At 33.5% G+C, this 9,635-nt stretch overlaps 3 non-coding genes across 3 annotated transcripts; all 3 read left to right on the forward strand.

Moving 5' to 3' along the window:
* The first annotated feature begins 508 nt into the window (after positions 1-508).
* Trnaa-agc (transfer RNA alanine (anticodon AGC)) lies at positions 509-581 on the forward strand. The gene has a single exon. It is a non-coding gene; the product is annotated as a tRNA-Ala (tRNA).
* Positions 582-2,895: 2,314 nt separating this feature from the next.
* Positions 2,896-2,968, forward strand: Trnaa-agc (transfer RNA alanine (anticodon AGC)). The gene has a single exon. It is a non-coding gene; the product is annotated as a tRNA-Ala (tRNA).
* A 5,757-nt stretch (positions 2,969-8,725) lies between these two features.
* On the forward strand, positions 8,726-8,798 carry Trnaa-agc (transfer RNA alanine (anticodon AGC)). The gene has a single exon. It is a non-coding gene; the product is annotated as a tRNA-Ala (tRNA).
* The last annotated feature ends 837 nt before the right edge of the window (positions 8,799-9,635 follow it).

The raw sequence follows: 9,635 nt of genomic DNA on the forward strand, positions 1-9,635 counted from the left end.
GGGTCGGATTACCGCAAAATTTATATAATGTGTAGATATATTTTTGCAAATCGCAAATGTAAAAAATACATTTATGGGTGTTATTTATAGATTTTAGTTTTACTAGTAGCTTAAAATCAATAAAGAGTTATAATTTCATTATCAATACTTAATATTTTAAAATAAAAACGATAAAAAGAATCGGAAAGAAGGGGGATACTGATTCCGATACCCCAAAAGTTCGGATTTTTTCGATCCCTGATTCTGATTCCGATTCTGATTAATCGTTCCAAAACTACTATCTTTTCAATAAAACTTGTAAGGTGAATAAGAAATCATTTGTTATTTCGGTACATGCAGTATATTTATTCGAATTGCGTGTATGTGTGTGCGTGTGTCAGTGTGCGATAAGGGTTGGGGAAAAACGGTGAGGAGGAAATAGGCGATGTGAATCAAATAACGGTATTAATGTCCTGCTCACCCTAAAGATTAATTAAATATCTTAAACAGTCCCGTACGGATAAGGCAAGGGGAATTAGCTCAGATGGTAGAGCGCTCGCTTAGCATGCGAGAGGTACGGGGATCGATGCCCCGATTCTCCAATGGTTAATGTTATTTTATAAATTCTAGCGCAAATGTATTATTTTGTTTAAACAAAAACACCTTTAATAAATTTATGGCTTTCAGTTAAAAAAAAAAATTATATTTACTTTTTTATGAAAATAATGCAACGTAAATTGGAACAATAAAGGAAGATTTTTTTTCAGGAACATTACAAAAAATTACCCTAGAGTCCGTATTAATTAATTCGATATAATTCGAAGAAAAATTAATTTCTCGAACAACCATGGCACGTGCTCGTCTGAACTCCAATCTCTGGTCCCCCCTCGCCAATCTTTCACGAAAAACACCAGTCTAGCTAAATCCACTGTGAAAAATTTCCCCCACTCTATATCTGTGCCTAAATCAAAACGTGGATTCCATGAACAAAGCTTCTTTCTTAGAACTGCACGCCTGTGGAACTCTGTTCCGTCTGCCTGCTTCCCACCGGACTACAACTTGGATGTCTTCAAGTCCAACGTTGACAAATTCCTAATGAACCGCCCCCTTAAGTAAACACTTCATCAAATCTCCACACTAACGTAATGTACTTGCAATAACCATTATCCCTGAGTGGCTTCCGGGCCTTGATAAGTGGTGATCACTGTGTAAAAAAAAAACAAAAAAAAAACGATATTATCATTGAATTAAACGTAGTTTATTAAATATCTTCATACAAAAAATATAATTGCAAAAAGTATTTCTACCTGTTTTTTTTTTTTTTAGATTAGATGTTTTCCGTAATTTTTGTATGTAGGATTGTAATGTTTTCCTTTCTTGAATAAACGTGAAACTTTCAGCGTCATATAATTTTTATATAATCTTGAAAAAAAAATTTTTTTTTATTTTTTAAAGCAGGAACACAGAAAAATAATTAAATAAAAAATGGTAAAACTTATACAAACGTTCACGATAGGAATGTACGGATGCATGGCTAAGAAAAAAAAAATGAAAACCAGCAATTCCTACATCACTTTAACTACTTGACGTTATTTTGGGCGTCCGTAAAATCCACACTTAGCCGACTTCGTTTGTTTTTCACTCAAACGAAGCTAGAATCTCCCGCTTTGGGAGGCTAATTAAGCTAATTAAGTTATAAGGTGTTTTTTGTATTAAATTCAATATATTAGGAATTTACCTTACTAATTATCTTTGAAATAGACCCAGAAAATTAATATTTATTTTTCAAAAGATTTTTTTCAAATGAACTTTTTTAACTTAAAAATTTGGCAGAATTTGTCAGTTTCCAAATGCCGCCGTGAAAACATCTTTCATTATAACTTTTTTTTTCACGTGTACAAATATTTTTTCAGTTTGGAAATTAAATTTAGGCTTTAATCTTTCAAATACAGTTCAAAAGTAGTCGGAAACTTACAAAAAATATGATAAACCCACTTTCAAAATTATGTTCCCCTTTCTTTTTCCCATCGTTATTGCTGGTACCTGGTACAGAACTTAAAAATATTAAATCTATGCATACGTTTTTAAAATAGGTAATATCTGCTTTTGTATTTTAAGTATCTAATACGAGCATACGCCTTTAAAATAGCCAATATAGTCGTAAGTCTTAAAGTGCGTGTATTCAATATTTAATACCCAACATTTTTTTGGATCCAATTGATATCGACTGGCAGCTAAATCCCACCCCTTCACAGTAGAGATCCATAAATGTCAGAGAGCTTTCTACTCCAGTAGTTTCATTCCCAGAACTGCTAGACCTTCCGGGTCGCTGCTTCCCCAACTGTACTGACATGCAATAGTTCAAGTGTAATGTGAACAGACATCTTGCTGCGCAACTCCCTACATAGTACCTCTGTAGTTTATGTTACTGATAGTATCCCCCTACATCAAACTGGCAATGTGCCTTGTCTGGGGCGAAAATATAATTTTAAAATATTAGTTCGAAAAATAGTAAACTAATGAAAAAATAAAGTCAAAGACGCAAGTCAACAATCGAAGTTGACATTGTACTTTTTCTCATATTTCGCTGCTATTAATAAAAGATATGTTTTTTTTTATGAAGGGAGAAGCCAACGCACGTGCTGCTACGATGTATTTATTAACTATCGTATAAGTAAGAACTGTAAAGTAACTGATAAGTCTATTGTTATTTTCGTTAATACGTTTATATGTAGTATGTGTACGTGTCTGCGTGTGAGAGGATGAAAAAAGTGAGAGGAGAGAGTAAATAAACAAAAGTAAAAGAGAAGAGCAGGAATAAAGACAAGAGAAATAAACCCAACATAGTCTTTACCTACTGTTAACTCTCAATAATACTTTAATATCAATGTAAACAATGTGAAGCATGCCCGTCAAGGGGAATTAGCTCAGATGGTAGAGCGCTCGCTTAGCATGCGAGAGGTACGGGGATCGATGCCCCGATTCTCCAGTAACCACTTCTTATATATGTATATATATATATATATATATATATATATATATATATATTTAACATTTTTAGTTAGGGTTTTTTTTTCATCCTTTTATAAATGAATTCTCTTTTGTCATTATAAATTTTTTTAGAAGTCGGATTATGTAGATTCTTAGTCTGCAATAAGTGTTCTGACGAGGCTGTTGGATCGTAAATATGGTCCAACATTCGAAACATATGTAACCAAACAGATAAAACGGTAATAAAAAAATAAGACACCTATTTGCTCTGCAATAGTATTGAGCACTCTCTTCGGGCTTTTACTAATTACCAGTTTTACCATATATATATATATATATATATATATATATATATATATATATATATATATTACTACTAATTACCAGTTTTACCATATATATATATATATATATATATATATATATATATATATATATATATATATATATATATACTTCGCCCCACTAAAAATAATATAGACTTCTAATGAAAAGGTTTCCACCAGACATTGAATTATTATCGCTGGACCCACAAACAAATTTATACAAACACTTGCCCGATTCGGATATCTACACAGCTATGCGGATTACCCAATATATAGCTTGGACATTATTACCAAACGGATGTAGAGAACGTATAACATGGATTTTACCAAGCAAGCTGGATCTAAAAAAACATTCATATCCTTTTTCTACAAATCCTCCTGATACAGGACTTCTGATAAATGCATTATTTTCACTTTGACTTTCCATGTCTCACTGACTTTAGCAAATAGGGTGCATACCTTTATAACTATTTGCTAATATTTTCTCTCCTCTGATGAGATGGTAGACATCGAAACCCTATAGGTTAAGGAGATTAATTTTCTAAAGCAATCTTTGTCTTGCTTAGAATAATAAAGATTCTTTGATATGAAACTCAGCCACTTCATTTCATTTCAATGAGAGTTTTTTTTAAATTCATTGAATTACAATTTAATATATATATATATATATATATATATATATATATATATATATACATATATATATGTATATATATATATATATATAATTTTTTTATGTGTGTGTATTGATATTCATATTAAAAAGCCTTTTTTCTATTGGTATTTATTTGGTTCCCCACAAAAGCAAAATGTGACACAAGGTCGTTTTTAATGTCGGGAAAACCAGCCTCCCCCCACCTCCACCAAAAAAAAAAATGGGCAAATGGGGAACACTGGTAGGGACCCAAAATAATAATCTATGTCTCAGCATAAAGAGTTCCCTCTCCATTGACCGAGACAAATTAACTTAAGTGTAGCATCAGAACAGATACTACACTTTGAGATATTACATTTTTTATTCACAATATGATGATCATCTTTAGTTAATTATTACGTGTAATTATATTCATGCAGATATTCTACATGATTTATACTTGCGTAATTTTTGCGTAAAAAGCTTATAGTAAACACAAACGGCTTTGTATATATATTTATGCATGAGTATATATTTATTTTTAAAAATTTGCCTTCCAAACCCCTGGCATTTTTTTATCTTCATGCATGAAACTTAATATATAGGGTATTCGAACCCATGCGAAACTTTAAATTTGGGTTTTAGCCGGGGGAAATCGGGAATAAGTGTGAAAATTAAAATTGGAATTTGCCAGGTGAAGGTCGAACAACGGCATTATGAATATGCATGCGTAACGTAATAGCTATGGTTCATGTTTTAATGTTTAGTTTTGCAGTAAACATGTCTTCATTGCTCAGGCATTAACGTCAAATGAAAAAGTAAACCGTAAGCTAAACGTTTTGGTTTCGATTGTCGGTGGTAGCGCACGAGCCATTTTTTTAAATATTTTTAAAATCTTTACTATATGTTGGGTCCAATATAATCTATATCTATATATCTATAAAAGTGAACGTCTGTGTATCTGTCTGTCTGTGTATCTGTGTCTGTCTGTGTGTGACATTTCCCTACGCAATAACTCTGTCAATTTTAAGTCTACAAACTCGAAATTTCATATTCATGGTACTGAGATTTGGAAAAATCGATGGGATTCGTTTTCGGTCAGAAATTTTGCGATTAAGGGGTCAAAGTTCAACGATTTGACCTTTGAGAACTCTATTAAACTTCTCCGACAATTTTCGGTCTAAACAATTGAAATTTAGGATATAGATTCCTTGGACATGGATATAACTTAATAACTGGATTTGAGCCCAAAACAATTAATTTTAAGGGGTCATAATAGGGGTAAAAGTTTAAAAAATTGACCGCTTTTTTCTCAACATACACCTCCAAATACCCGGGTAACGCCGGGCACCCATGGTAGTATCTCTAAAAGTGAACGTTTCTCTGTGTGTGTGTGTGTGTGTCTGTGTCTGTGTCTGTGTATCTGTGTATGTTTGTGACTGTGTACATTTCCCTACGCAATAACTCTGTCAATTTTAAGTCTACAGACTCGAAATTTGATATACAGGGTACTGAGATTTTGTAATTGCATTTGTAATTCATTTTCAGCCAGAAATTTGTTTGTTAAGAAGTCAAAGTTCAACGATTTGACCTATGAGAACTCTACCAAACTCCTCCGAAATTTTGGGTTTAGACACTTGAAATTTTAGATATAGTTCCTTGGACATGGATTAATAACTTGATTTGAGGCCAAAACAATAAATGTTAAGGGGTCATAATAGGGGTCAAAGTTTAAAAAATTGACCTTTTTTTTTTTGCTCAACATACACCTCAAAACACCCGGGCAACGCCGGGCATTTCAGTGTGTGTGTGTGTGTGTGTGTGTGTGTGTGTATGTGTGTTTGTGTGTGTGTGTGTGTGTAGTATAAAATAATAATAAATACGACATCTGCATTCATCAATATATGATATTTAAGCGTATTTTACGATCGCGCAACGCCGGGAGGCCTGCTAGTATATGTATAAAATGTGAATATTAATATTGATTAATACAGATGTTTGACATACTTATTATCCATAAAAATTAAAATCATAATAAACCGCTCACTTACCATGCGAGATGTACAGGGATCGATGTCCGATTCTACAGCGATAAAACTTCTTTTTACATAAATTATTCGTGTTAATAATTGTCTCATTCGTGTGTTGTTGATATCAATTGCATTGGATTCGTAAACGTTCGGTGAATGTAGATCGGCTCGATTTTCGCTGTACGGATGAATTCAATGACACATATCTGCTTCTGATGCGCGTCCATGACAGGGGTTGCTTATTAGAGTATCACGCCATCAATATTGACAACATGATGCATAAAGCCCAGTCATTATACCAATGCTATTTGCAATCCCCTCTGATTCATTCGAGCGAAATCAAAAAATAGGAGGCATTACTATTTACCTCATTTAATATATTTTAACATTTTTATTTACGATAAACATTGTTAACTTACGTGCAAATGTCAAGAAACTTTACACAATTTTAGTATCCTATAAATTACTGTAGTGAGTTCAACATATCTATAAATAGTAGAATTCGCTCAGATGGTAAAAGTTAAACGAGATTTTAGCTAATGATTCACATTAATCATGCAAACCTGTGCTTTTAATCAAACTGTATATTATAATTGCCAGTAGTTTTTGTGTAATCTACAGGTATCGAGCGGTTAACGAGATTCAATGTGATTGTTTAATGTCAGCCATTTTTGATTTTTCTTGTTCTTGCTTAACGGAGTTGATACTAATTTTGTATTAAACTATAAAAAAAAAAAAAGATTAAAAAAAGCTTTTAAATCTATTAAAATATAAAAAAAAAAATAATATCCAGGTACGTGTATGGTAACTTATCTTGCTTTTGGTAACATTTTTTTTTCTAACGCTTTTGTACATATTTGATAATTTTATTAATTTTTGAAATTATATCAAACGTATATTACATGTCAATGCATAATCTTTTAAAACACACTTGTTATTTTCTCTCTTTTTCCGCCTTTTATATTCACAGCACATTCGTTCTTAGAACAGCCAGCATATGTATGTGTTTCGAAATAATCAGTATGACTAATTCTTAAAATAACCAGTATTTGCATGAAGCTTGACAATTGCCATATACTGTGCACTGGATAAGGCAGACGAAGCCAGGCTGTAGCCAGGGATGTATCCCTTGGTATATCCAAGGCTTTTGACAATGTCTGGCACGAAGAGCAGCTAATGAAAATGAAATCGTACGACATAACTGGACGAATACTAAATATAATTAGATCCTTCTTAAACTATAGGTCCACCCAGGTTGTCATTGATAGACGTTCATCCAAGCAGCATAACATTAATGCGGGAGTGTCTTAGGAGTCGATCCGTGGGCCACTATCATTCTTGATATTCATAAATAATAATGTGTCCAAGATGAGTATATTTGCTGATAATACAACGCTCTATAACATGCACGAGGGAAGAAAGGATGTGCATAAAGACAATGGAAGAATCATTAGAAAATGACCTCCATAGTAGCATGGAGACGTCCAACCATCGATATCCATGACAAATAACACCTTACCTGAGAATTCTTCCTTCAAACTCCTCGGCCTAACATTCATGGGCAATATGAACTGGAACAAATACACTGAGGACATTACGAAGGCTGATGCAAGGAAAGTAGGTTCCCTCTATCGTGCTAGAAGCATACTCAAACCTGAAAGTATCCTGTACCTCTACAAGGCCAGCGTTCGCCCATGCATGTAGTGTTATTGTCACATACGAATTCTCCTTAGATGGGCTAATAAAAAAAAAAAAAGAAAAAGCCGAAGCGGACTGTATTCATTTGGGAGGAGTGATATTAATGGCGTCGCTCCCCACAAGATAAACAAACGAGTCTAATTAATTCCAGAACGACATTTATGCAATCAAAAGTAGCTTGGGATTTTGTTGGTTCTATTTAAATTAATTTCGTCTAAAAATAAAAAAGTTAATTGTTTGAATCATTGACATTTTTGGATTCCGACGTGCGTGGAGGAGTCAAGGACAAAAAGGGAAGAGAAACAGCGGGGGGGGGGGGGGAAGAAAGAAAGAAAAACGGAGGCGGTGATTTTGAAACCGCGACAAAATATTACCGTTCTATTTAAATTAAATTGGTTTAAATACAACGTTATTTTTAAATGATTATAATCACGTATTTTTGCGGAAGAATATATAGATGAGAGGGAGAGGAGGGAAGGAGGATTAAGAAAGTTTCTTTTGTAACCCCTTTTTTAGGCGAAAATATTCACCGGTCATGTGAGGGAGTAGAGTCGCTATTTTTTTTTTTTTTTTTCGATGAAGTCCACAATGTGGTGTTCAAACTGCTCGCTGACGATAAAAGTCATAAAAATTCTTTTTTAATTTTTTTTTATCTGAAATTACCCCCCCTCTCCCCCCCAAAAAAATTAAAAATAAAAATAAATGAGTAAAATGAAAATTGTGGAATTTAGAGTAGGGGGGTAATCTCGTAGACGTCCGCCTATTTACGAACTCGGCTCCTTATGTAATAATATTTTACATAAGAAACATTTTGAACGCATACACACAATTAATGTCTCATATCGCCTCAATATTACCTCAAGACTATTTTTAGCAACTTTGCTAGTATATGTACGAATCTGCCTGTCAGGGGATGACAAACATGGGAAGGGGGGGGGTAAATAGGACAAAAGTAGAGAAAGAAAAAAAACGAGAGAAATAAGTCCAACATGCATGTTTAGGTGTCCTGTTCACTTTAGATACTGCTTTATTATATGAGTGTAAACAGGTTAGAGCGAAAGGGTAACGGGGAATTAGCTCAGATGGTAGAGCGCTCGCTTAGCATGCGAGAGGTACGGGGATCGATGCCCCGATTCTCCAATAAAAATCTTTTCTTTTTATATATTTATAAAATATGAATGTTAATATTGATTGATTCACATGTTTGACACACTTATTATCCATAAACATTTAAATCATAGGAAACATTGCTAATTACGTCGATAAACATCTCGTTTTTTTCTCTCTATTACTCTAGACGTCTCTGATATGAGTCAGGCAAATTATAGACGGGGCATGAGCTTAAATTGTGGAGGGAGCGCTCACTTACCATGCGAGAGGTACGGCGACCAATACCCGATTTTCCAGGCGATAAAACTTCTGTTTCTTTTTTGCATAAAAAATTTAGTGTTAATATTGATAATTAAAAATATTTGCCTCATTCCTGTGCTGAAATCAATCTCATCGGCTTCCTAGACGTTCAACAGGCACCGGTAATTGTAAATCGGCTCGATTTTCTGAGTTATGGAGGAATTCAATTACTCTCTGTAGTTCTGGTGGACGTCGATGACAGGGTTGCTTACTTAGAGTATCACATCGTCAATATCTGCAACAGGTCGTGAATTCATAAATTCAGTCATCATAACAATGATTTTTGCCACCCCCTCTGATCTAGCGTATCGGACTTAAAAAAATAGGAGCCATTACTAATGACCTTCTTTAATATCTCTAACAATTTTATTCACAATAAACATTGTTACGTTCAAGTGTCCAAAACTTTTCATTATTTTATTACTTTATAGATTATTGCAATGAGTTATGCATAATGTGGTGAATATACGTATGACTTAAAATAGTAGAATTCGATCGGGCGTTAAAAATTAAACAGAATCTTAGCTAATAATTCTTATTAATCATAAGAATGTGTGATTTTAATCG

The sequence above is a fragment of the Euprymna scolopes genome, chromosome 2 (assembly GCF_053919585.1).
Source record: "Euprymna scolopes isolate OS-2025 chromosome 2, ASM5391958v1, whole genome shotgun sequence".
In the NCBI taxonomy this organism is placed as follows: Eukaryota; Metazoa; Mollusca; class Cephalopoda; order Sepiida; family Sepiolidae; genus Euprymna; species Euprymna scolopes.